The following is a 25916-nucleotide window of genomic DNA, read 5'->3' on the forward strand; positions in this document are numbered from 1 at the left end:
ACTCCACACAACCTAGCCCATGGCCCATGAGGCCAGTAGGATCCACTCACCTATGCCACTCAATGCGAGGGTGCCCTGCCTGGGTGGAAGAGCTCACTGAAAGACACAAGTGGAGAAGGGGGGCTCAGGGAGGAGCTGCCCTCATGCCCCACCCAAGGAACTGGACCACCAACAGCAAGTCCGCATGGGGGGCCTGGGCTGCCTTACAGAAGAGTGCAAAGACAGGGTTGGGCCCCCCAGATGCCCTTTAGGCCCTCCAGGTCTCCAGCCCAAAATACAGGGGCCCTGCCGGGGACTTCGGGATTCCACCATCTTCCAAAATTCTCACCTAGGCTGGGCTTCAGCGTAATCCTATTGAGCATGATTTTTAAGTCATCACCCCTGTTCAGGATAATATAAGGTTCTCATCATCGACCCAACCCAGGGCACCCCACTTCCTGTGCAGGCATCCAGCGGGACCCAGATGTACATATCACAGGTCAGTGCAGGAGACCAGGTCACTAGGAAGGTCCCGAGCTTCAGCACACCAGGGGCCGGGCACATGGCTTTGGGCCACTGGCCTGAACATTGAGCCCAACACAAGTCTTCCTCCAGGCTCACCATCTGGGGGGACAGGAGGAGGACATGTGTCCAAACGGGGCCTCACGCCTCCATGCAGGGTAGGGGTGGGGGATACCCATGTGATGGGATCCATGAGGAACACAGACCTATCACGGACGTGGGGCACCCTTGACCCTCCCCATCACCAAACCCTGAAAAAACAGGTTACGTGGGTCACTGGGCTCAGGTAAGATGTCCTGACTATGCCCTACTGCAGGCCTTGATAGCATCTCCACTGCCCATGCTAGCTATCCTGCACGATCCCAGAGCCACCCTGGGACTATGGGGCATGGACCAGGGTTACCAACCAGCTCATGGCCAATCTAGGAGGCTGGCCCAGAAGCCATGTGCCACTGTAGACAAGGAAGTTGCAAAGCCTGCCCCTGGCATGGTGGGCATCTGCCCAGGCTCCCTTTGCAAGTCACACTTGAAATCAAAGCCTGGAGTCCCAGGGCCACAAGCTTTCTCTGGTAGGTCCCCATCCATGTCCCGCACGGGTCCTCAAAACAGTCAGGCCACCCTCGGCCAAACCTGGGCCACATTGTGTCCTCTCTTTCCTTAGGCCCAAGACTCTGCCATGCTGGAAGTGACCCCATGGCTCAGAAAAGGCCTGGGTGGCAAATTCCCGGGACAGGACCATCGACAGCAGGTCTTCCCACCTCAGGATCCACTCTTCCAGCCACTCACCAACACGCAAAGGGTAACCTTCAGTAAGACATGGGCTGCCGACTTGGACCAAAGCCCATAAGTTCAAGGGCTGGCCTGCAGCATCACCAGGTGCTGGCCAGAGCTCAGTCTTGACCCAAACCCAGGGAAACAACACTGCCCCCCACCAAGCTCAAAGAGGCACCATTGAGAAGGCCCATTACTCAACAGGGTCGGTCCCATTTAAGGCCATGGTTGGGGTGCGATCCTTGAAATCTCTGTGGCCTGACCACATGGGCCCATTCAAGCACCCCTCTCCAGGGAAAGAGAGCTCTCATGTGACCCCTGTGGCACCCCAGAGCCCCTGTGACCCTCCTCATGTGGCCTGGGCCGTCCTTGAGGCCAGACCCGAACACTGAGTCTCAGCTGGGAGCTGCCCTACATGGGACTGAGGGGACCCTTTCCTGCCTGGACCACTGTCACCCCTGCAGGGCTTCAAGGAAGGCATCATCTTGGGTCTGATTCCCAAGGAAGCCAAACTCCTGGAGAAACCATCCCTCCTCAGTGGGGATTCAGGTCGGCTCCCTGAAGAAACCCTTCTTTCCCGAGGGCTGACCCTCAGTGACACCACGCGGCCTGACTCATGGCCCATAACGCCAGCAAAATGCACTCACCTATGTGCATCAATGTCAGGGGGCCCACCTGGGCTGAAGAGCTCACTGAAAGACAGAAGACACAAGGGGAGAATGGGGGCTCAGGAAGGACCCAGCAAGGTTCCCTACCCCGGGGAACCAGAGCGCCAACACCAAGCCCACAAAGGGAGCCTAGGCTGCCTCACCTAGAAATGCAGAGACAGAGTAGAGTCCCCACTCCGCGAGATGCTGTTCAGGGCCTGGAGGTCTCCAATCCAAAACACAGTGGCCCTGCCAGGGACCTTAAAATCCCAGCATCCTCTTCCAAAATTCTCACCTAGGCTGGGCCTCAGCGTAATCCTATTAAGCATGATTTTTAAGTCATTATCTCTCTTCAGAACAATATAAGGTTCTCATCATCAACCCAACCCAGGGCACCACCCCCTAAATCATGCATGCATCCACTGGAACATAGATGGGCTCACCACAGCTCTGTTTAGGAGACCAGGGCACCAGGAAGGGCCTGAGCTTCAGCTCACCAGGGATTGAGCACCTGGCTGAGGGACAATGGCCCAGGGCCAAGCGGGCCCAATGCAATTCTTCTTCCTGGGTCAGCATCTGGAGGGGTGGGGGACAGGTGTCCAAACACGGCCTCATGCCTCCATTCAAGAAAGTGCGCAGGGTGTGCTGGCTCACAGATGCTCTCCCTCCATGGACTCAATACATGGAATTCATGTAAAACAGTGACGGTAACTAAAACACAAGGAACCCCTGGCCCTCTCTGCCACTCAACCCTGGAAGGAAAGGGTAGGCGGGTCATGGGATTCCAGCAAGATGTCCAGGCTGCACCCTACTGAATGACCCTGGGCACCTCCACTTCCCACGCCAACTCCCGCACATGACTCTGGGCCACACTGGGAGCACTGGGCATGGCCAGGGCCACCAACCAGCTCATGGCAAACTGAGGAGGCTGGCCTGGACGCCATGTGCAGCTGCAGAACTGGCAGGCACATAGCCTGCCCCTGGGTGTGGAATGCACCTGTCCAGGTGCCCTCTACAAGCCTACACCAGAAATCGCATCCTGGGGCCCCAGGGCCATGTACATTCTCTAGTGGGTCCCCATTCATGCATCATGCACCTCCCAAACACAGAGCCAGGCCACACTCGGCCAATCAAGGGACACATGATATCTTCTCCTTTCTTTTGGCTCAAGACCCTGCCACCCTGGAGGTGACCCCATGTCTCAGAAGCAGCCTGGACAGCAAATTGCCAGCACAGGTCCCTTGACAGTGGGCCTTCCACCACAGGATGCCACCCTTCCAGCCACTTCACTTTGGGGAGGGGTGACCTCCAGCGGGACACAGGCTGCACCCTTGGCCCAAAGCCCACGATGCCCAGGACCAAACACCAGGTGCCGGCCAGAACTCAACCTTGACCCAACCCCACTGAGGCGGCACCACCCCCACCAGGCTCAAGGAAGCACCACTGGGATGGCCATTGCTCAACAGGGTCTGCCCCATTCAGGGCCATGGGTGTGGCCCAACCCTTGATTCTTCATGGCCCGACTCCATAAGCCCGATCACCCACACCCAACCCCTCTGCAAGCCTCGGGGAAGAAGAGCTCGCATATAAGACTCATGGCCCCCGGAGACCCAGCGGACCCCCTCATGTGGCCTGGGCAGTGCTCCAGGCCTGACCTGTGCACCAAGTCTCAGCTAGGATCTGCACTGTGTTGGGTTGAAGGAACCATCTCCTGCCTAGACCTCCATTACCCCTGCAGGGCTTCAGGGAAGGCATCCTTCTTGGGATTGATTTCCAAGGAAGCTGCTCTCCTGGAGAAACTATCCGTCCCTGGTGGGGATTTAGGTTCGGCTCCCTGAAGAAACTCTCGTGGCCTGAAGGGTGACCCTCAGCGCCCCTCCGTGGCCTGGCTCATGCGCCATGACTCCAGCAGGATCCACTCACCTATGCTGCTCAAGGCCAGGGGGCCACCTGGGCAGAAGAGCTCACTGAAAGACACAGGGGAGAACAGGGGCTCAGGGAGGAGCCGCCAACCTGCCCCAGCCCCTGGGAGCCAGAGTGCCAACACCAAGCACGCATGAGAAGCCTGGACTGCCACACAGAGGAGTGCAGAGACAGGGTTGGGCACCCCCAAAGTGCCCTTCAGGGCCTTGAGGACTCCAGCCCAAAATACAGTGGCCCTGCCAGGGAACCTCGGGATCCCAGTGTCCTCTTCCAAAATTCTCACCTAGGCTGGGCCTCAGCGTAATCCTATTGAGCATGATTTTTAAGTCATCACCTCTCTTCAGGACAGTAAAAAGTTCTCATCACTGACCCAACTCAGGGCACCCCCCTCCACACATATGCATCCAGTGGGACCCAGATGTGCTCACCACAGCTCAGTGCAGGAGACCAGGGCAACAGGAAGAGCCTGAGCTTCAGTGCACCAAGGGCTGGGCACCTGACTGATGACCACTCGCCCAGGGACAGCGGGCCCAGTGAAAGTTTTCCTCTGGTCTCACCATCTGGGGGACAGGAGGTGGACATGTGTCCAAACGGAACCTCACGCATCCATGCAGGAAGGGGCTGGGGGATGCCAGCTCACGATTGGTCTCCCACCATGGACCCATGTGATGGGATCCATGTGAAACACTGACGTGTCATGGACGCGGGGGAACCTTGGTCCTCCCCACCACTGAACTTTGGAAGGACAGGGCAGGTGGGTCACTGGGCTCAGGCAAGATGCCCTGGCTATGCCCTACTGCAGGCACCTTGAGCACCTCCACTGCCCACGCCCCCTGCCTCTCATAATTCCAGGGCTGTATCAGCCCCTTGGGTGCGGGCCAGGGCCACCTACCCTTTCACAGCCAACCAAGGAGGCTGACCTGGATGCCATGAACTGCTGCCGATCTGGCAGTCGCACAGCCTGCCCCTGTGTGGAGGGCGAGCACCCAGGCCCCGCTCCACACCATATGGGAAATCACAACCTGGGGTCCCAGGGCCTCATGTGTTCTCTGGTGGGTCCCCATCCATGCCCACACAAAACCTCCTACACAGAGCGGGGCCACATTCAGCCAATCGGGGGACACATGGCGTCTTCTCCTTCCTTGGGCCCAAGACCCGGCCCCCCTAGAGGTGACCCCATGGCTCAGAAGCAGCCTGGACTGCAAATTTCCGGGACAGGTCCTTCCACAGCAGGTCTCCTCACCTCAGGAGGACAGCCTTCCTGTCACTGCCCACAAGTAAGGGGTGACCCCCCCAGTGGGACATGGACTGTACCCTTGGCCCAAAGCCCACCAATCCCAGGGCCGGACTGCAGCATCCTCAAGTGCCAGCCAGAGCTAGTCTTGACACACCCTCAGGGAAACAGCACCGCCCCACACTTGGCTCAAAGAGATGCTACTGGGATGGCCCATAGCTTAATAGGGTCAATCCCATTCAGGGCCATGGGTTTGGAGAGATCCTTGCAAATCTGAGGCCTGATCCCATGGGCTGAATCACACACACCTCTCCAAGGTTGGAGAGCCCCCTCAAGACCCCCTTGGCACCCCAGAGCCCTTGTGGCCACCTGCATGTGGCCTGGCCATCCTAGAGGCCTGATCTGAGCACTGTCTTAGCGGGCCACTGCCCTGCATGGGGCTGAGGAAACCCTTTACTGTCTGGACCACCGCAACCCCTGCAGGGCTTCAGGGAAGGTATCCTCCTTGGGTCTGATTCCCAAGGAAGCCGCCCTCCTGGAGAACCCATTCCAAGTGGGGATTCAGGACAGCTCCTGAGAAAACTCTTGCGGCTGAAGGCTGATGCTTGGCGATCCCACACAGCCTGGCTCATGGACCATGACCCTAGCAGGATCTACTCACATATGCTGGTCAATGCCAGGGGGTCTGCTGGGCAGAAGAGCTCACAGAAAGACACATGGAATAATGGGGGCTCGGGAAGGAGCCGCCAAAGTGCCCCGCCCCCGGGTAACAGGAGTGCCTACACCAAGCCCACATAGTGAGCTTGGTCTGCCTCACGGAGGAGCGCAGAGACAGGGTTGGGCCCCCTCTAGATGCCCTCAGAGCCTCCAGGTCTCTAGCCCAAAATACGGTGGTTCTGCCGGGGAACTCATAATTCCCAGCATCCTCTTCCAAAATTCTCACCTAGGCTGGGCCTCAGCGTAATCCTATTGAGCATGATTTTTAAGTCATCACCTCTCTTCAGACAATATAAGTTTCTCATCATCGACCCAACCCAGGGCAACCCCCTCCCCGCACAGGCATCACAGGAACCCAGATGGGCTCACCACAGCTCAGTGCAGGAGACCAGTGCAGGACGGCTTGGGTAAGATGCCCTGGCTGTGCCATACAGCAGGCCCCTGGAGCACCTCCACTGCTCACACTGGCCCCACTGCATGACTCTGGACCACAACGGAAACCCTGGGCAGGGTCCAAGGTCACCAACCAGCTCACAGCCAACCAAGGAGGCTGGCCTAGATGCCAGGCACTGCTGCCAATCTGGCAGTCCCACAACCTGCCCCTGTTTGGAGAGAATGCCTGCCCAGGATCCTTCTCCAAGCACGCACCAGAAATCACAGCCTGGGCCCAGGGCCACGTGCTTTGTCTGGTGGGTCCTCATCCACACCCCAGACCCCTGTCAAACACAGAGCTGGCCCACACTGAGCCAATCAGGAGCCACATGGTGCCCTCTCCTTTCCTTGGGCCCAAGACCCCGGCACCCGGAAGTGACCACATGGCTCAGAAGCAGCCTGGGCAACAAATTCCCGGGACAGGTCCCTCATGAGGGGGCTTTCCAACCTCGGGACGTGACCCTTCCCGCCACTGGCCTCGAAGAAGGGGTGACCCCCAGCAGCAGGCGGGCTGCACCCTTGACCCAAAGCCCATGAGTCCCAGGGTTGGCCTGCGGCACCATGAAGCACCAGTCATGGCTTAGCCCTGACCCAACCAGTTGAAGCCAAGCCGCCACCCACCAGGCTCAAAAAGGAGCTACTGGTGTGACCCATTGCTCAACAGGGTCATTTGCATTCAGGGCCATGAGCAGGGCACGATCCTTGAATCTCCGCAGCCCCACCCCATGGGCCGGATCGCCCACCCATTTCCAGGGACGGAGAGCCCCTGAGTGATCCCTGTGATACCCGGGAGCCTCTGTTGTCCCACTCATTTGTCCTGGGCAGTCCTCAAGGACAGACTCTCACACCAAGTGTCAGCTGGGAGCTTCCCTGCATGAGACTGAAGGAACCCTTTCCAGACTGGACCACCGTCACCCCTGCAGGGCTTCAGGGAAGGCAACGTCTTGGGTCTGATTTCCCAGGAAGCTGCCCTCCTAGAGGACAAACCCATCTCTCCACAGATGGGGATTAAGGTCGACTCCCTGAGGAAACCCTCCTGTCCTGAAGGCTAATACTTGGTGACCCCATGCAGCCTGGTGCACGGCCCACGACCCCAGCAGGATCCACTCACCGATGCTAGTCAATGCCAGGGGGCCTACCTGGGGGGAAGAGCTCACTGAAAGACACAGGAGAGAATGGGGGTCAGGGAGGAGCTACCCATGTGCTCTGCCCCCAGGGAACAGGAAGGCCATCACCAAGCCTACATGGGGAGCCAGGGCTGCCTCATGGAGGAGCACAGAGACAGGGTTGGGCCTCCCAGATGCCCTTCAGGGCTTCCAGGTCTCCATCCCAAAATACAATTGGCTCTACCAGGGGACCTCAGGATCCCAGCATCCTCTTCCAAAACTCTCACCTAGACTGGGCCTCAGCGTAATCCTATTGAGCATGATTTTTAAGTCATCACCTCTCTTCAGGACAACATAAGGTTCTCATCATCGACCCAACTCAGGGCACGTCCTTCCCGGCGCATGCATCCAGCAGGACCCGGATGTGCTCATCACAGCTCGGTGCAGCACACCAGGGTGCCAGGAAGTGCCCAATCTTCAGTGCACCAGGGGCTCAGCACCTAGCTGATGGATGCTGGCCTGGGACCATTGGGACCAATTCAAGTCTTCCTCCAGGCTCAATACCTGGGGAAACAGGAGTAGGACAGGCGTCCAAACACAACCTCACCCCTCCATGGAGGCAGAAGGTGGGGTGTGGCGGCTCAGGGATGCTTGCCGTCCATGGATCCATGTGATGGGATCCATGCAGAACACTGGCTTGTCACAGACACAAGTCACCCTGTACTCTCTCAACCACTGAACCCTGGAAGGACAGGGCAGGCGGGTCACTGGGCTTGGGCAAGAAGACCTGGCTGTGTCCTACCGCAGGTCCCATGAGCACCTCCACTGCCCATGCCGGCTCCCTCGCATGACCCCAGGATTACAACAGAGCTACTGGGCACAGGCCAGGGCCACCAACCAGTTCATGGCCAACCAAGGAGTCTGGCCCGGATGCCAGATGCCGCTGCAAAGCTGGCAGTCACATAGCCTGTCCCGGTGCATTGCCAGCATGAACTGGAAATCACAACCTAGAGTCCCAGGGCCACATGCTTTCTCTGGTGGATCCCCATCCATGCCCCACAGACCTCCTAAACACAGAGCAGGGCCACACTTGGCTAATCAGGGGACACATGGTGACTTCTTTCCTTTGGCCCAATACCCACTATCCTGGAGGTGACCCTATGGCTCAGAAGCAGTGTGGGTGGCATATTCCAGGGACAAGACCCTCAACAGCAGGCCTTCCACCTCAGGAGGCCACCCTTCCTCACACTTGCCAATGGGGAAGGGGTGACTTCCAGCCACAGGGAAGGGGAGATCCCCAGCAGGACGTGGACTGATCCCTTGGCCTAAAGCTAACAAGTCCGTGGCTGGACTGTAGCACCACCAGGCACTGGCCAGAGCTCAGCCTTGACCCAAACCTAGGGAAACAGCAACACCCCATCCAGGCCCAAAGAGGTACCATAGGATGGATGGCACATTGCTCAACAGGGTCGGTCCCATTCAGGGCAATAAATCCTGTATGATCCTTAAATATCTGCAGCTCAACTCCATGGGCTCTATGCCCACCTTTCTCCAGGGATGGGGAGCTCTTGTGTGACCCCATGGCATCCCAAAGCCCCTGTGGCCCCCCTCACGTGGCCTGGTCAGTCCTCGAGGCCAGACCAGTGCACTGAGACTCAGCTGGGCGCTGCCCTGCATGAGATTGAAGGAAACTTTTCCTGCCTGGACCACCGTCATCACTGCAGGGCGGCAGGAAAGATATCCTCCTTGGGTCCGATTCCCAAAAAAACAGCCCTCTTGGAGGACCAACCCACCCCTCCATGGTGTGGATTCAGGTCAGCTGCCTGTGGAAACCCTCCTGTCTCAAAGGCTGACCCTTGGTGACCCCACACTGCATGACTGATGACCCATGACCCCAGTGGGACCACTCACCTATGCTGGTCAATGCCAGGGGGTTGCACCTGGGTGGAAGAGCTCACTGAAAGACACAAGGGGAGAATGGGGGTTCACAGAACCGGAGCACTAACACCAAGCCCACACAGGGAGCCTAGGCTGCCTCACAGAGGAGCACGGAGAAGGGGTTGGGTCCCCACGAGATGCTGTTCAGGGCCTCAAGGTCTCCAGCCCAAAATACATTGGTCATTCCAGGGAACTCTGGATCCCAGCATCTTCTTCCAAAATTCTCACCTAGGCTGGGCCTCAGCGTAATCCTATTGAGCATGATTTTTAAGTCATCACCTCTCTTCAGGACAATATAAGGTTCTCATCATCGACCCAACCCAGGGCATCACCCTCCACTGCCCCGCAACCCATGCATCCAGTGGGACCCAGATGGGCTCACCGCAGCTCAGTGCAGCAGACCAGGGTGCCAGGAAGGGCCTGAGCTTCAGCTCACCAGAGGCTGAGCCCAGAGCCAGTGGGCCCAATGCAAGTCTTCCTCTGGGGTCACCATCTGGAGGGGTGGGGGACAGGTGTCCAAACAAGGCCTCATGCCTCCATGCAGGAAAGTGGGCAGGGGGTGCTGGCTCACACATGCTCTCCCTCCATGGACTCATGAGATGAGATCCATGTAAAACAGTGATGGTCATTTACGCGAGGAACCCTTGGCCACTGAACCCTGGAAGGACGGGGCAGGAGGGTCACAGGGTTCGAGCAAAACGCCCAGGCTGCACCCTAGTGCAGGACCCCGGAGCACCTCCACTGCCCACGCCAAATCCCCTGCTCGAATCTGGGCTGCATCAGGACCACTGGGCAGGGCCATGGGCACCAACTAGCTCACAGCAAATCAAGGAGGCTGGCCTGGATGCCACGTACCACTGCAGACCTGGCAGTCACATGGCCTGCCCCTGGGCATTAAATGAACCCATCCAGGCACCCTTTATAAGCACACACCAGAAATCACATCCTGGGGCCCCAGGGCCACATGCCTTCTCTGGTGGGTCCCCATTCATGCACCGCACACCTCCTAAAAACAGAGCTGGGCCACGCTCGGCCAATCAGAGGCCACATGATGTCCTCACCTTTCCTTTGGCTCAAGACCCTGCTACCCTGGAGGTGACTCCATGGCTCAGAAGTAGCCTGGGCATCAAATTGCCAGGACAGGACCCTTAACGGTGGGTCTTCCACCACAGGATGCCACCCTTCCATCCACTCCACTTCCGGTAGGGATGAACTCCAGTGGGACACAGGCTGAACCCTTGGCCCAAAGCCCACGATTCCCAGGGCCAAACACCAGGTGCTGGCCAGAGCTCAGCCTTGATCCAAGCCCACTGAGGCCGCACTGCCCCCACCAGGCTCAAGGAGGCACCAGTGGGATAGCCCATTGCTCAACAGGGTCGGTCCCATCAGGGCCATGGGTTGGGCCCAATCCTTGAATCTTCACGGCCTGACTGCATAAGCTCGATCACCGACATCCTACCCCCCTGCAAGCCTTGGGGACGGAGAGCTCCTGCATAACACCCGTGGCCCCCAGAGACCCAGTGGACCCCCTCATGTGGCCTGGGCAGTGTTCCACACCTGACCCATGCACCAAGTGCCCAAAGAGGTACCATGGGATGGCACGTTGCTCAACAGGGTCAGTCCCATTTAGGGCAATAAGTCCTGTGCGATCCTTAAATCTCTGCAACTCAACTCCATGGGCCCTATGCCCACCTTTCTCCAGGGAGGGGGAGCATCAAGGCAACAAGCTGCTGCACTGCATTGGGTTGAAGGAACTCTCTGCTGCCTGGACCTCCATTACCCCTGCAGGGTTTCAGGGAAGGCGTCCTTCTTGGGATCAATTAACAAGGAAGCCGCCCTTCTGGAGAAACCATCCATCTCTGGTGGGGATTCAGGTCAGCTCCCTAAGGAAACCCTCATGGCCTGAAAGGTGACCCTCAGCGACCCCCCGTGGCCTGGCTCTTGGCCCGTGACCCCAGCAAGATCCACTCACCTATGCCGCTCAAGGGCAGGGGCCCGCCTGGGTAGAAGAGCTCACTGAAAGACACAGAGGAGAACGGGGGCTCAGGGAGGAGCCGTCGATGTGCTCCACCCCCAGGGAACCAGAGTGCCAACACCAAGCCTGCACAAGGACCCTGGGCTGCCACACAGAGGAGTGCAGAGACTGGGTTGGGCACCCCAAAGTGTCCTTCAGGGCCTCAAGGACTCCAGCCCAAAATACAGTGGCCCTTCCACGGGACTTCGGATCCCAGCATCCTCTTCCAGAATTCTCACCTAAGCTGGGCCTCAGCGTAATCCTATTGAGCATGATTTTTAAGTCATCACCTCTCTTCAGGACAATATAAGGTTCTCATCATTGACCCAACTCAGGGCACCCCCTCTATCCCCACGCATGCATCCATCGGGACCCGGATGTGCTCACCACAGCTCCGTGCAGGAGAGCAGGGCGCCAGGAAGAGCCTGAGCTTCACCACACCAAGGGCTGGGCACCTGACTGATGACCACTCACTCCGGGACAGCGGGCCTAATGAAAGTTTTCTTCCAGTCTCACCATCTGGGGGACAGGAGGTGGACATGTGTCCAAATGGAACCTCACGCCTCCATGCAGGAAGGGGGTGGTGGATGCTAGCTCACGATTGCTGTCCCACCATGGACCCATGTGATGGGATCCATGTGAAACACTGATGTGTCATGGACACAGGGGAACTTTGGCCCTCTGCACCACTGAACCCTGGAAGGACAGGGCAGGTAGGTCACTGGGCTCAGGCAAGACGCCCTGGCTATGCCCTACTGCAGGCACCTTGAGCACCTCCACTACCCACTCCAGTTGCCTCACATGACCCCAGGGCTGTACTGGCCCCTGGGTGTCAGCCAGGGCCACCTACCGTCTCACGGCCATCCAAGGAGGCTGGCCTGGATGCCAAGTACTGCTGCCAATCTGGCAGTAGCACAGCCTGCCTCTGTGTGTGGAGGGCAAGCACCCAGGCCCTGCTCCATACCACACCGGAAATCGCAGCCTGGGGACCCAGGGCCTCGTGTGTTCTCTGATATGTCCCCATCCATGCCTCACACAACACCTCCCACACACAGAGTGGGGCCACACTCAGCCAATCGGGAGACACATGGTGTCTTCTCCTTTCCTTGACCCCACCACCCTGTAGGTGACCCCATAGCTCGGAAGCAGCCTGGACAGGTCCTTCCACAGCAGGCCTTCTCACCTCAGGAGGACACCCTGCCCGCCACTTGCCCACAAGGAAGGTGTGGCCCCTGGTGGGACATGGGCTATACCCTTGGCCCAAAGCTCACGAGTCCCAGGGCCAGACTGCAGCACCATCATGGGGTCACCAGAGCTAGTCTTGACCCAACCTCATGGAAACAGTGCCACCCCACACTTGGCTCAAAGAGGCACCACTGGGATGGCCCATAGCTTAATAGGGTCGGTCCCATTCAGGGCCATGGGTTTGGAGAGATCCTTGAAAATCCAAAACCTGACCTCATGGGCCGAATCACACATACCTCTCCAAGGTCGGAGAGCCCCCATAAGACCCCCTTGGCGCCCCAATGCCCTTGTGGTTCCCCTCATGTGGACGGGCCATCCTAGAGGCCTGACTTAAGCACCGAGTCTCAGCTGGGTGCTGCCCTGCATGGGGCTGAGGAAACCCTTTACTGCCTGGACCACCACAACTCCTGCAGGGCTTCATGGAAGGCATCCTCCTTGGGTCCGATTCCTAAGAAAGCTGCCCTCCTGGAGAACCCATCCCAGGTGGGCATTCGGGTCAGTTCCTGAGGAAACCCTTGCAGCCAAAGGCTGATGCTTGGCAACCCCACACAGCCTGGCTCATGACCGATGACCCCAGCAGGATCCACTCACCTATGCTGGTCAATGCCAGGGGGTCTGCCGGGCAAAAGAGGTCACTGAAAGACACAGGGGAGAATGGGGGCTCAGGGAGGAGATGCCAAAGTACCCCACCCTTGGGTAACAGGAGCGCCGACACCAAGCCCACAGAGTGAGCCTGGGCTGCCTCATGGAGGAGTGCAGAGACAGGGTTGGGCACCCTCCAGATGCCCTCAGAGCCTCCAGGTCTCTAGCTCAAAATACAGTGGACTTCACAGGGAACTTGTAATTCCCAGCATCCTCTTCCAAAATTGTCACCTAGGCTGGGCCTCAGCGTAATCCTATTGAGCATGATTTTTCAGTCATCACCTCTCTTCAGACAATATAAGGTTCCATCATCGACCCAACCCAAGGCACCCCCTACCCACACACGTATCCAGCAGGACCGAGATGTGCTCACCAAGCTCAATCCAGGAGACCAGGGTGCCAGTAGGGGCTGAGCTTCAGCTCACCAGGGGCTGGGCAACTGTCTGACGGCCACTGGCCTGGGGCCAGTGGGCACAATGCAAGTCTTCCTCTGGGGTCACCATCTGGAGGGACAGGGGACAGGTGTTCAAACAGGGCTTCACGCCTTTGTGTGGGAAAGCAAGGAGGGGGTGCTGGCTCACACACGCTCTCCCTCCATGGACCCAGGTGATGGAATCTACATGAAATAATGACAGTCATGGACCCAGGGAACCCTTGGCCCTCTCCGCCACCAAACTCTCAAAGGACAGGGTAGGGGAGTCACTGGGTTTGGGCAAGATGTCCGGGCTGTGCCATACAGCAGGCCCCTGCAGCACCTCCACTGCCCATGCTGGCTCCACTGCACAACTCTGGACCACAACAGAACCCCTGGGCAAGGTCCAAGGTCACCAACCAGCTCACGGCCAACCAAGGAGGCTGGCCCAGATGCCAGGCACTGCTGCCAACCTGGCAGTCCCACAGCCTGCCCCTGTATGGGGAGGACACCCACCCAGGTTCCCTCTCTAAGCACATACCAGAAATCACAGCCTGGGGCTCAGGGCCACGTGCTTTGTCTGGTGGGTCCTCATCCACACCCCAGACCCCTGTCAAACACAGAGCAGGGCCACACTTGGCAAATCAGGAGCCACATGGTGCCCTCTCCTTTCCTGGAGCCCAAGACTCCACCACCCTGGAGGTAACCCCATGGCTCAGGAGCAGCCTGGGCAACAAATTCCTGGAACAGGTCCCTCATGAGGGGGACTTCCAACCTCGGGACGTGACCCTTCCCGCCACTGACCTCGAAGAAGGGGTAACCCCCAGCAGCAGGCGGGCTGCACCCTTGACCCAAAGCCCATGAGTCCCAGGGCCGGCCTGCAGCACCACAAAGCTCAGCCTTGACCCAACCAGTTGAAGCCGAGCCATCACCCACGAGGCTCAAGGAGGAGCTACCGGGGTGGCCCACTGCTCTACAGGGTCATTCGCATTCAGGGCCATGAGTGGGGCGCAATCCTTGAATCTCCACAGCCTGACCCCATGGGCCCAAATCACCCACCCCTTTCTGGGGAAGGAGAGCCCGCGCATGATCCCTGTGCCACCCCGGAGCCCCTGTTGTCCTGCTCATTTTGTCCTGGGCAGTCTTCGAGGACAGACTCGTGCACCAAGTGTCAACTGGGAGCTGCCCTGCATGAGACTGAAGAAACCCTTTCCAGACTGGACCACCATCATCCCTGCAAGGCCTCAGGGAAGGCATCATCTTGGGTCTGATTCCCCAGGAAGCCACCCTCCTGGAGGATGAACCCATCTCTCCACGGTGGAAATTCAGGTCGACTCCCTGAGGGTACCCTCCTACCTGAAGACTGATACTTGGTGACCCAACACAGTCTGACTCATCACCCATGACGCCACCAGGATTCACTCACCTATGCTGGTCAATGCCAGGGGGTCTGCTGGACAGAAGAGCTCACTGAAAGACACAGGGGAGAATGGGGGCTCAGGGAGGAGATGCCAAAGTGCCCCACCCTTGGGTAACAGGAGCGCCAATACCAAGTCCACATAGTGAGCCTAGGCTGCCTTACGGAGGAGCGCAGAGACAGGGATGGGCACCCTCCAGATGCCCTCAGAGCCTCCAGGTCTCTAGCCCAAAATACAGTGGTCCTGCCAGGTAATTCCCAGCATCCTCCTCCAAAATTGTCACCTAGGCTGGGCCTCAGCGTAATCCTATTGAGCATGATTTTTAAGTCATCACCTCTCTTCAGACAATATAAGGTTCTCATCATCGACCCAACCCAGGGCAACCCCTCCCCACACAGGCATTACAGGAACCCAGATGTGCTCACCACAGCTCAGTGCAGGAGACCAGGGCACCAGGAGGGCCTGAGCTTCAGTGCACCGGGGGCTGGGCGCCTGGCTGATGGACACTGGCCCAGGGCCAGGAGGCCCAAAGCAATTCTTCCTCGGGGCTCACCATCTGAGGGAACAGGTGGAGGACATGGGTCCAAACAGGGCCTCACCCCTCCAGGCAGGGAAGTGTGCAGGGTGTGCCGGCTCACCCATCCTCACCCTCCATGGACCCATGTGATGGGATCCATGGGGAACACTGACTCATCATGAATGCGGGGGACCCTTGACCCTCCCCATCACCAAACCCTAGAAGGACAGGGCAGGTGGGTCACTGCGCTCAGGCAAGAACCCCCGGGCTGCACCTACGGTGGGCCACACCCTATGGCAGGCCCGGAGAGCACCTCCCCTGCCGACATCAGCTCCCCCGCATGACCCCAGGGCCGCACCAGGACCACTGGGCACCAGTCAGGGCCACCAACCAGCTCACGGCAAACCAAGGAGGCTCGCCTGGACACCATGTGCCACTGCAGACCTGGCAGTCACATAGCCTGCCCCTGGGCATGGAATGCACCAATCTAGGTGACCTCTACGAGCTCACACAGGAAATCGCATCCTGGGTCCCTAGGGCCATGTGCCTTCTCTGGTGGGTCCCCATTCATGCACCACACACCTCCCAAACACAGAGCCAGGCCACACTCGTCCAATCAGGGGACATGTGATGCCCTCTCCTTTTCTTTGGCTGAAAAACATGCCACCCTGGAGATGACCCCATGTCTCAGAAGCAGCCTGGGCAGCAAATTGCCAGGACAGGACCCTTGACATTGGGCCTTCCATAACACAATCCCACCCTTCTGGCCACTCCACTTCAGGGAGGGGTGACCTTTAGCGGGATGCGGGTTGCACCCTTGGCCCAAAGTCTACAATTCCCAGGGCCAGCCTGCAGCATCATCAGGTGAAGGCCAGAGCTCAGCCTTGACCCAACCCCACTGAGGCCACACCACCCCCACCAGGCCCAAGGAGGCACCACTGGGATGGCCCATTGCTCCACAGGGTTGGTCCATTCTGGGCCATGGGTTGGGCCCGATCCTTGAATCTTCACTGCTTGACTCCATAAGCCCGATCGCCCTCACCCTACCCCCCTAACAAGCCTTGGGGACCAAGAGATCCTGTATAACACCCGTGGCCCCCGAAGACACTGTGAACCCCCTCATGTGGTCTGGGCAGTGCTCCAGGCCTGACTCATGCAATGAGTCTCAGCTAGGACATGCACTACGTTGGGTTGAAGGAACCCTTTCCTGCCTGGACCTCCATCATTTCTGCATGACTTCAGAGAAAGTGTCCTTCTTGGGACAGACTTCCAAGGAAGCCGCCCTCCTGGAGAAACCACCTGTCTCTGGTGGTTCCAGGTTGGGTCCCTGAGGAATCCCTCTTGGCCTGAAGGGTGACCTCAGTGACCCAAAGCTGCCTGGCTCATGGCCTATGACCCCAGCAGGATCCACTTACCTATCCCGCTCAAGGCCAGGGGCTCGCCTGGGCAGAAGAGTTCACTGAAAGACACAGGGGAGAACAGGGGCTCAGGAAGGAGCCTCCAACGTGTGATGCCCCCGGGGAACTGGAGGGCCGACACCAAGCCCGCACAGGGAGGCTGGGCTGCCTCCGGGATGAGCACAGAGACAGGGTTGGTCATCCCTGAGATGCCATTCACGGCCTCCAGGTCTCCAGTCCAAAATATCATGGCCCTGCTGGGGACCATGGGATCCCAACATCCTCTTCCAAAATTTTCACCTAGGCTGGGCCTCAGCGTAATCCTATTGAGCATGATTTTTAAGTCATCATCTCTCTTCAGGACAATATAAGGTTCTCATCATCGACCCAACCCAGGGTACCCCCAACCACACACACCCATCCAGTGGGACCCGGATGTGCTCACCACAGCTCAGTGCAGGAGACCAGAGCACCAGGAAGGGCCTGAGCTTCAGTGCACCAAGGCTGGGCACCTGGATGACAACCACTGGCCTGGGGCCAGCAACCCAAAGGCAAGTCTTCCTCCACAGACACCATCTGGGGGGACAGGAGGAAGACATGTGTCCAACCAGGGGCTCAGACCTCTATACAGGGAAGGGGGTGGGGGGTGTCAGCTCACGCTTGCTCTCTCTCTATGGACCCATGCGATGAGATCCATGTGAAACATTGATGTGTCTCAGACGTGGGGGACCCTTTGCCCTCCCAGCCACCGAACCATGGAAGAACAGGGCCGGCAGGTTCCTGGGCTCAGGCAAGACACATGGGCTGTGCCCTACTGCAGGCCTCCCTTGCCCACGCTGGCTCCCCTCATGACCCCAGGCAGCACTGGGACTCCTGGGCAGGAGTCAAGGACACCAACCAGCTCACAGCGAACCAAGGACGCCAGCCCTGATGCCACGCACCACTGCCAACCTGTCAGCTGCACAGCCTGCCCTGTGCATGGAGGGCGAGAACCCAGTCCCCTTCCCAAGGTGCACTGGAAATCGCAGCTTGGGGTTCCAGCGCCACGAGCTTTCTCTGGTGGGTCCCAATCCATGCCCCACACAACACCTCCCACACACAGAGTGGAGCCATACTCAACCAATCGGGAGACATATGGTGTCTTCTCCTTTCCTTGGGCCCAAGACCCCGCCACCCCGGAGTTGACCTCATGGCTCAGAAGCAGCCCGGACTGCAAATTCCAGGAAAGTTCCTTCCACAGCGGGCCTTCCTACCTCAGGAGGATGCCCTTCCCACCACTCCCTCATAAGGAAGGGGTGATCCCCAGTGGGACACGGGCTGCACCCTTGGCCCAAAGCCCACGAGTCCCAGGACTGGACTGCACCACCATCAGGCACTGGCCGGAGCTAGTCTTGACCCAACCTCAGAGAAACAGCGCAACCCACCACATGGCTCAAAGAGGTGCCACTGGGATGGCCCATTGCTTAATAGGGTCTGTCCCATTGAGGGATATGGGTTTGGTGCAATCCTTGAAGCTCCATGGCCCGACCCAATGGGCCAAATTGCCCACCCTTCTCCAGGGTTGGAGAGCCCCCGTGAGATGTCTGTGGTGCCCTGGAGCCCTTGTGGCCCCCGTCATGTGGCCTGGCCATCCTAGAGGCCTGAACTGAGCACCAAGTCTGAGCTGAGCACTGCCCAGCTCCACTGTCCTGTGTGGAGCTGAGGAAACCCTTTCCTGCCTGGACCACCACTACCCCTGCAGGGCTTCAGAGAAGACCTCCTCCTTGTGTCGGATTCCCAAGGAAGCTGCCCTCCTGGAGAACACATCCCCAGTCGGGATTCAGATCAGCTCCTGAGGAAACCCAGGTGACCCAAGGGCTGACCCTTGGGGACCCCACGCAGCTTGGCTCATGGCCCATGACACGAGCAGTATCCACTCACCTTTGCCAGTCAATCCCAGGGGGCCTGCTTGGGGGAAGAGCTCACTGAAAGACACAGAGGAGAATGCGACTCAGGAAGGAGCCACCAATGTGTCCCACTCCCGGGGAAACTGAGTGCAGACACCAAGCCCACACAGGAAGCCTGGTGTGCCTAATGGAGGAGCACAGACTGGGTTGGGTACCCCTCCATGATATGCCCTTCAGGGCCTCGAGGTCTCCTGCCTAAAATACAGTGGTCCTGCCGGGGACCTTGTGATTCCCAGCATCCTCTTTCAAAATTCTCACCTAAGTTGGGCCTCAGCGTAATCCTATTGAGCATGATTTTTAAGTCATCACCTCTCTTCAGGACAATATAAAGTTCTCATCATTGACCCAACCCAGGACACCTCCATCCCCACTCACACATCCAGAGGGACCTGGATGGACTCACCACACCTCAGTGCAGGATACCAGGATGACAGGAAGGACCTGAGCTTTAGCGCACGGGAGGCTGAGCACGTGGCTGACAGACACTGGTCCGGGGCCAAAGGGCCTAACGCAATTCTTCCTCTGTGCTCACCATCTGGAGGGACGGGGAAAGGTGTCCAAATAGGGCCTTAAGATTCCATGCAGGAAAGCGGGGAGGGGCTGCTGGCTACACATGCTCTACGTCCATGGACTCATGTGATGGGATCCATGTGAAACGAGGACAGTTATGGACCTGGGGAACCCTTGTATCTCCCCACCACCAAACCCTGGAAGGACAGGACAGGCGAGTAACTAGGCTCAGGCAAGATGCCCAGGCTGTGCCCTACCGCAGGCCCCTGGAGCACCTCCACTGTCCAAGCCGGCTTCCCTGCACTTCCTAGGCTGCATTGTGACCCCTGGGTAGGAGCCAGGGCCACCAACCAGCTAAGGCCAACCAAGGAGGCTTGCTCTGAAGCTAGGCGCCACTGTAGACCTGGCAGACGCACAGCCTGCCCCTGTGCAGAGAGGGTGCCCAGACTCCCTCTCCAAGCACGCACCAAAAATCACAGCCTGGGGCCACCTTCATGTGGCTTGGGCAGTCCTCAAGGCCAGACCCTAGCACCGAGTCTCAGCTGGGAGCTGACCTGCATGGGACTAATGGAACCCTTTCCTGCCTGGACCAATGTCACTCCTGTAGCACTTCAGGGAAGGTGTCCTCCTTGGGTCAGATTCCCAAGGAGGCGGCCCTTGTGGAGAACCAATCCCTCACCAGTGGGGATTCAGGTTGTCTCCCTGAGGAATCCCTCCTGTCCTGATAGCTGACCCTCAGTGACCCCACGTGGCCTGGTCCATGGCCCATGACCCCAGCAGGATCCACTGACCTATGCTGCTCAAGGCCAGGGGTCCTCCTGGGCGAACGAGTTCACTGAAAGACACAAGGGGAGAACAGGGGCTCAGGGATGAGCCACCCACATGCACCACCAAGGGGAATCTGAGCACCGACACGAAGCTCGCACAGGGAGCCTGGACTGCCTCATGGAGGAACGTAGAGACAGGTTTGGGCCCCCTCCAGATGCCCTTCAAGGACTCCAGGTCTCCAGCCCAAAATACAGTGGCCCTGCCAGGGACCTAGGGATCCCAGCGTCCTCTTCCAAAATTCTCACCTAGGCTGGGCCTCAGCGTAATCCTATTGAGCATGATTTTTAAGTCATCATCTCTCTTCAGAACAATGTAAGGTTCTCATCATCGACCCAACCCAGGGAACCCCCTCCCTGCTTAGGCATCCAGTGGCAACCGGATGGGCTCACCCAAGCTCAATGCAGGAGACCAGGGCAACAGGAAGGGCCTGAGCTTCAGTGCAACAGGGGCTAGGCACCCGGCTGATGGCCACTGGCCCGGGGACAGTGGGCCCAATGCAAGCCCTCCTCTGGGGTCACCATCTCGAGGAACAGGAAGAGGACAGGTGCCAAATGCAACATCACCCCTCCATGCTGGCAGAAGGTGGGGTGTGCCAGCTCAGGGATGCTCGCCTTCCATGGACCCATGTGATGAGATCCATGTGGAATACTGGCCCATCACAGACGTGGGCCACCTGATGCTCTCTCCGCCACTGAACCCTGAAAGGATAGGACAAGCAGGTCACTGGGCTCAGGCTAGAAGCCAGGGCTGCTCCCTACTGCAGACCACACGAGCACCTCCACTACACATGCCAGCTCCCCTACATGACACCAGGGTCACCCCAGGACTACTGGGCACAGGCCAGGGCCAGCAACCAGTTCATGGTCAACCAAGGAGGCTGGCCCGTATGCCTGATGCTGCTGCACAACTGGCAGTCACATAGCCAGTCCCTGTGCATGGTGGGCACCCACCCATGTGCCATATCCAAGCACATACTGGAAACCACAACCTGGGGCCCCAGGGCCACATGCTTTCTCTGGTGAGTCTCCATCCATGCCCTTCACACCTCGCAAACACACAGCCTGGCCACACTCAGCTAATCGGGGGGCACAGTGTCTTCTCCTTTCTTCGGGTCCAAGACCCCACCACACTGGTGGTGACTCCATGGCTCAGAAGCAGCATGGGCAGCAAATTGCCAGGAGCAGACCCTCAATAGCGGGCCTTCCCACTTCAGGAGGCCACCCTTCCCAACACTCGCCCATGAGGAAGGGATAACTTCCAGCCACAGGGAAGGGGTGACTTTCAGTGGGACGCAGGCTGCCCCCTTGGCCCAAAGCCCACGAGTCCAAGGGCTGGACTGCAGCACCACCAGGTGGCGGCCAGAGGTCAGCCTTGACCTAAACCCAGTGAAACAGCACCGCCCCCCTTCAGGCTCGAAGAGGCCCATGGGATGGCCCATTGCTCAACAGGGTGGGTCCCATTCAGGGCCATGTGTCAGGTGCGAAACTTGCATCTCAACAGCTCAACTCCATGGGCCCAATCACTCACCTTTCTCCAGGGACAGAGAGTGCCTGTGTGACCCCATGGCACCCCAGAGCCACTGTGGCACCCCTCATATGGCCAGGGCAGTCCTTAAGTCCAGACGCAAGCACCGAGCCTCAGCTGGGAGCTGCCCTGGGTGGAACTGAAGGAACCCTTTCCTGCCTGGACCACCGTTACCCCTGCAGGGCTTCAGGGAAGGGGACCTCCTTGGTTCCTGTTTCCCAGGAAGTCGCCCTCCTGGAGAACCCATCTCTTCCCAGTGGGGATTCAGGTTGGCTCCCTGAGGAAACCCTTCTTTCCCGAAGGCTGACCCTTGGCGACCTCACGTGGCCTGGCTCATGGCCCATGATGCCAGCCACTCACCTATGCCAGTCAATGACAGGTGTCCTCCATGTGGAAGAGCTCACTGAAAGACACAAGAGGAGAATGGGGCTCAGAAAGGAGCTTCCCATGTACCTCAAACCCAGGGAACTGGAGGGCTGACACCAAGCCTGCACAGGGAGTCTGGGCTGCCTCAAGGAGGAGTGCAGAGACAGGGTTGGGCACCCACAAGATGCCCTTCAGGGCCTCCAGGTCTCCAGCCAAAAATACAGGGGCCCTCCTGGGGACCTCAGAATCCCAGCATCCTCTTCCAAACCTCTCACCTAGACTGGGCCTCAGCGTAATCCTATTATTGAGCATGATTTTTAAGTTATCACCTCTCTTCAGGACAATATAAGGTTCTCATTGACCCAACCCAGGGCACCCCCTTCCCCGCACACGCATCCAGCAGGATCCGGATGTGCTCACCACAGCTCAATGCAGGAGACCAGGGCACCAGGAAGGGCCCGATCTTCAGTGCACCAGGGGCTGGACACCTGGCTGACGGACGCTGACCTGGGGCCATTGGGCCCAGTGCAAGTCTTCCTCTGGGCTCAACATCTGGGGAAACAGGAGTAAGACAGGTGTGAAAACACAACCTCACCCCTCCATGGGGGCAGAAGGTGGGGTGTGTCATCCCAGGGATGCTCACCCTCCATGGATCCATGTGATGGGATGCATGTAGAACACTGGCCCGTCATGGACACAGGGCAACAAAAGCTCTCTCAGCCACCGCACCCTGGAAGGACAGGGCAAGTGGGTCACTGGGCTTGGGCAAGAAGCCCCGACTGTGTCCTACTGCAGGTCCCATAAGCACCTCCACTGCCCATGCCGGCTCCCCCACACGACCCCAGGGTCATACCAGATCTACTGGGCACAGGCCAGCGCCACCATTCAGTTCACGGCCCACCAAGGAGGCTGGCCTGGATGCCAGATGCCGCTGCAGACCTGCAAGTCACATAGCCTATCCCTGTGCACTGTGGGCACCCACACAGGTGCCCTATCCCAGCATGTCCTAGAAATTGCAACCTGGGGTCCCTGGGCCACATGCTTTCTCTGGTGGGTCCACATCCATGCCCCACACACCTCCTAAGCACAGAGCAGGGCCGCACTTGGCTAATCGGGGGACACATGGTGACTTCTCCTTTCCTTGGGCCCAAGACACGCTACCCTGGAGGTGACCCCATGGCTCAGAAGCAGCATGGGTGCCATATTCCAGGGACAAGACCCTCAACAGGCCTTCCACCTCAGGAGGTCACCCTTCCTGACACTTGCCAATGGGGAAGGGGTGACTTCCAGCCACAGGGAAGGGGAGATCCCCAGTAGGACGTGGGCTGACCCCTTGGCGTAAAGCTAACGAGTCCATGACAGGACTATAGCACCACCAGGCACTGGCCAGAGCTCAGCCTTGACCCAAACCTAGGGAAACAGCACCACCCCCTTCAGGCTCAAAGAGGTGCCCTGGGATGGGACATTGCTCAACAGGGTCGGTCCCATTCAGGGCAATAATTCGTGTGCGATTCTTGAATCTCTGCAGCTCGAATCCATGGGTTCTATGCCCACCTTTCTCTGGGGATGGAGAGATCCTTTGTGACCCCACTGCATCCCGAAGCCCCTGTTGCCCCCCTCACGTGGCCTGGTCAGTCCTGGAGGCCAGACCAATGCACTGAGACTCAGCTGGGAGCTGACCTGCGTGAGACTGAAGGAACCCTTCCCTGCCTGGACCACCGTCATCCCCGCAGGGCTGCAGGGAAGGTATCCTCCTTGGGTCTGATTCCGAAAAAAAACAGCCCTCTTGGAGGACCAATCTATCCCTCCATGGTGTGGATTCAGGTCGGCTGCCTGTGGAAACCCTCCTGTCTCAAAGGCTGACCCTTGGTGACTCCAACCTGCTGATGACCCATGACCCCAGCAGGACCACTCACCTATGCCGGTCAATGCCTGGGGGCCCCACCTAGGAGGACGAGCTCACTGAAACACACAAGGGAGAATGGGGGCTCAGGGAACCAGAGCCCAAGCCTGCACAGGGAACTTGGGCTGCCTCACAGAGGAGCCCAGAGCCAGGGTTGTGCCCCCCGGAGATGCCGTTCAGAGCCTCAAGGTCTCCTGCCTAAAATACAGTGGCCATGCTGGGGAACTTGGGATCCCAGCATCCTCTTCCAAAATTCTCACCTAGGCTGGGCCTCAGCGTAATCCTATTGAGCATGATTTTTAAGTCATCACCTCTCTTCAGGACAATATAAGGTTCTCATCATTGACCCAACCCAGTGCATCCCCCTTCCTGCACACGTATCCAGAGGAACCCAGATGTGCTCACCACAGCTCAGTGCAGGAGACCAGGATGCCAGGAAGGCCCTGAGCTTCAGCTCACCAGGTGTTGAGCACATGGCTGAGAGACACTGGCCTGGGGCCAGCGGACCCAATGCACGTCTTCCTCTGGGGTCACCATCTGGAGGGGTGGGGGACACGTATAGAAATACGGCCTCATGCCTCCATGCAGGAAAGTGGGCAGGGGGTGCTGGCTCACACATGCTTTCCCTCCATGGACTCAAGAGATGGGATCCATGTAAACAGTGATGATCATGAATGTGGGGAACCCTTGGTCCTCCTTGCCACAGCTCCCCCACATGAGTCTATGCCACAATGGGACCACTGGGCAGGGCCAGGACCACCAACAAGCTCAGAGCAAACCAAGTAGGCTGACATGAATGCTACGTGCCACTACAGACCCCCTTTAAAAGCTCACACCAGAAATCAAATCCTGGAGCCCCAGGGCCACATGCCTTCTCTGATGGGTCCCCATTCGTGCACCGCACACCTCCAAACGCAGAGCCAGGCCATGCTCAGTCAATCAGGGAACACATGATGTCTTCCCCTTTCCTTCGGCTCAAGACCCCGCCACTCTGGAGGTGAACCCATGGCTTAGAAGCAGCCTGGGCAACAAATTGCCAGGACAGGACCCTTGACAGTGGGACTTCTACCACAAGATGCCATCCTTCTGGCCACTCCACTTTGGGGAGGGGTGACCTTTAGCGGGACACAGACTGCACCCTTGGCCGAAAGCCCAAATTCCCAGGGCCAGCCTGCAGCACCACCAGGTGAAGGCCAGAGGTCAGGCTTGACCCAACCCCACTAAGGCCACACCGCCCCCACAAGGCTCAAGGATGCACCACCGGGATGGCCCATTGCTCTACAGGTTCGGTCCATGCTGGGCCATGGGTTGGGCCCAATCCTTGAATCTTCACAGCCTGATTCCATAAGTCCGATCACCCACACCCTGCCCCTCTGCAAGCCTCGGGGACAGAGAGCACCCTCATAACACCCGTGGCCCCCGGAGACCCTGTGGACCCCCTCATGTGGCCTGGGAAGTCCTCCAGGCCTGACTTGTGCACTGAGTCTCAGCTAGGATGTGCACTGCGTTGAGTTGAAGGAAGCCCTTCCTGCTTGGACGTCCATCATCTCTGCATGGCTTCAGGGAAGGCATCCTTCTTGGGACCGACTTCCAAGGAAGCTGTCCTCCTGGAGAAACCATCCGTCCCTGGTGGGTTTCAGATGGGCTCCCTGAGGAATCCCTCGTGGCCTGAAGGGTGACTCTCAGTGACCCAAAGCGACCTGGCTCATGGTCCACGACCCCAGCAGGATCCACTTACCTATCCCACTTAAGGCCAGGGGTCCCCCTGGGCAGAAGAGCTCGCTGAAAGACACAGGGGAGAATGGGGGCTCAGGAAGGAGCCTCCAATGTGCCTCAACCCCGGGGAACTGGAGGGCTGACACCAAGCCCGCAAGGGAGCCTGGGCTGCCTCAAGGAGGAGCGCAGAGATGGGGTCGGGCACCCCT

At 58.6% G+C, this 25916-nt stretch overlaps 1 long non-coding RNA gene and 14 other non-coding genes across 33 annotated transcripts in view; all 15 read right to left on the minus strand.

Moving 5' to 3' along the window:
• The window catches only part of LOC103784572 (uncharacterized), a 40596-nt gene extending 23619 nt beyond the window's left edge, over positions 1–16977 (minus strand). For 15 of the 19 annotated variants that reach the window (XR_008621160.2, XR_008621158.2, XR_010110049.1 and 12 more), the window contains exons 1-16: positions 16933–16977; positions 15426–15556; positions 15009–15052; positions 14124–14192; positions 13544–13673; positions 13120–13163; positions 11671–11802; positions 11242–11285; positions 9652–9762; positions 9243–9288; positions 4271–4402; positions 3843–3886; positions 2363–2495; positions 2084–2237; positions 1920–1964; positions 51–96 (exon numbers count right to left, since the gene is read on the minus strand). This is a non-coding gene — a long non-coding RNA (uncharacterized LOC103784572). Of the gene's footprint in view, positions 1–50; positions 97–1919; positions 1965–2083; positions 2238–2362; positions 2496–3649; positions 3887–4270; positions 4403–7618; positions 7896–9242; positions 9289–9651; positions 9763–11241; positions 11286–11670; positions 11803–13119; positions 13164–13543; positions 13674–14123; positions 14193–15008; positions 15053–15425; positions 15557–16932 lie in introns of all 19 variants that reach the window. The other 4 variants (XR_008621152.2, XR_008621149.2, XR_008621154.2 and 1 more) reach the window with 4 other exon arrangements.
• Positions 336–417, minus strand: LOC112437276 (small nucleolar RNA SNORD115). The gene has a single exon (XR_003025911.1). It is a non-coding gene; the product is annotated as a small nucleolar RNA SNORD115 (small nucleolar RNA).
• LOC112437277 (small nucleolar RNA SNORD115) lies at positions 2222–2303 on the minus strand. The gene has a single exon (XR_003025912.1). It is a non-coding gene; the product is annotated as a small nucleolar RNA SNORD115 (small nucleolar RNA).
• LOC112437268 (small nucleolar RNA SNORD115) lies at positions 4133–4214 on the minus strand. Its single transcript, XR_003025904.1, has one exon. It is a non-coding gene; the product is annotated as a small nucleolar RNA SNORD115 (small nucleolar RNA).
• Positions 6027–6107, minus strand: LOC112437270 (small nucleolar RNA SNORD115). The gene has a single exon (XR_003025906.1). It is a non-coding gene; the product is annotated as a small nucleolar RNA SNORD115 (small nucleolar RNA).
• Positions 7626–7707, minus strand: LOC112437254 (small nucleolar RNA SNORD115). Its single transcript, XR_003025890.1, has one exon. It is a non-coding gene; the product is annotated as a small nucleolar RNA SNORD115 (small nucleolar RNA).
• Positions 9505–9586, minus strand: LOC112437244 (small nucleolar RNA SNORD115). The gene has a single exon (XR_003025880.1). It is a non-coding gene; the product is annotated as a small nucleolar RNA SNORD115 (small nucleolar RNA).
• On the minus strand, positions 11530–11611 carry LOC112437238 (small nucleolar RNA SNORD115). The gene has a single exon (XR_003025874.1). It is a non-coding gene; the product is annotated as a small nucleolar RNA SNORD115 (small nucleolar RNA).
• LOC112437286 (small nucleolar RNA SNORD115) lies at positions 13409–13488 on the minus strand. Its single transcript, XR_003025920.1, has one exon. It is a non-coding gene; the product is annotated as a small nucleolar RNA SNORD115 (small nucleolar RNA).
• Positions 15291–15371, minus strand: LOC112437266 (small nucleolar RNA SNORD115). The gene has a single exon (XR_003025902.3). It is a non-coding gene; the product is annotated as a small nucleolar RNA SNORD115 (small nucleolar RNA).
• Positions 16978–17221: 244 nt separating the features above from the next.
• LOC112437247 (small nucleolar RNA SNORD115) lies at positions 17222–17303 on the minus strand. The gene has a single exon (XR_003025883.1). It is a non-coding gene; the product is annotated as a small nucleolar RNA SNORD115 (small nucleolar RNA).
• Positions 17304–19125: 1822 nt separating this feature from the next.
• On the minus strand, positions 19126–19207 carry LOC112437243 (small nucleolar RNA SNORD115). The gene has a single exon (XR_003025879.1). It is a non-coding gene; the product is annotated as a small nucleolar RNA SNORD115 (small nucleolar RNA).
• Positions 19208–20450: 1243 nt separating this feature from the next.
• On the minus strand, positions 20451–20532 carry LOC112437257 (small nucleolar RNA SNORD115). Its single transcript, XR_003025893.1, has one exon. It is a non-coding gene; the product is annotated as a small nucleolar RNA SNORD115 (small nucleolar RNA).
• A 1838-nt stretch (positions 20533–22370) lies between these two features.
• LOC112437291 (small nucleolar RNA SNORD115) lies at positions 22371–22452 on the minus strand. Its single transcript, XR_010110089.1, has one exon. It is a non-coding gene; the product is annotated as a small nucleolar RNA SNORD115 (small nucleolar RNA).
• Positions 22453–24258: 1806 nt separating this feature from the next.
• On the minus strand, positions 24259–24340 carry LOC112437237 (small nucleolar RNA SNORD115). The gene has a single exon (XR_003025873.1). It is a non-coding gene; the product is annotated as a small nucleolar RNA SNORD115 (small nucleolar RNA).
• Between the last annotated feature and the right edge of the window lie 1576 nt (positions 24341–25916).

Source organism: Pan paniscus, chromosome 16 (genome assembly GCF_029289425.2).
Source record: "Pan paniscus chromosome 16, NHGRI_mPanPan1-v2.0_pri, whole genome shotgun sequence".
Classification (NCBI taxonomy): domain Eukaryota; kingdom Metazoa; phylum Chordata; class Mammalia; order Primates; family Hominidae; genus Pan; species Pan paniscus.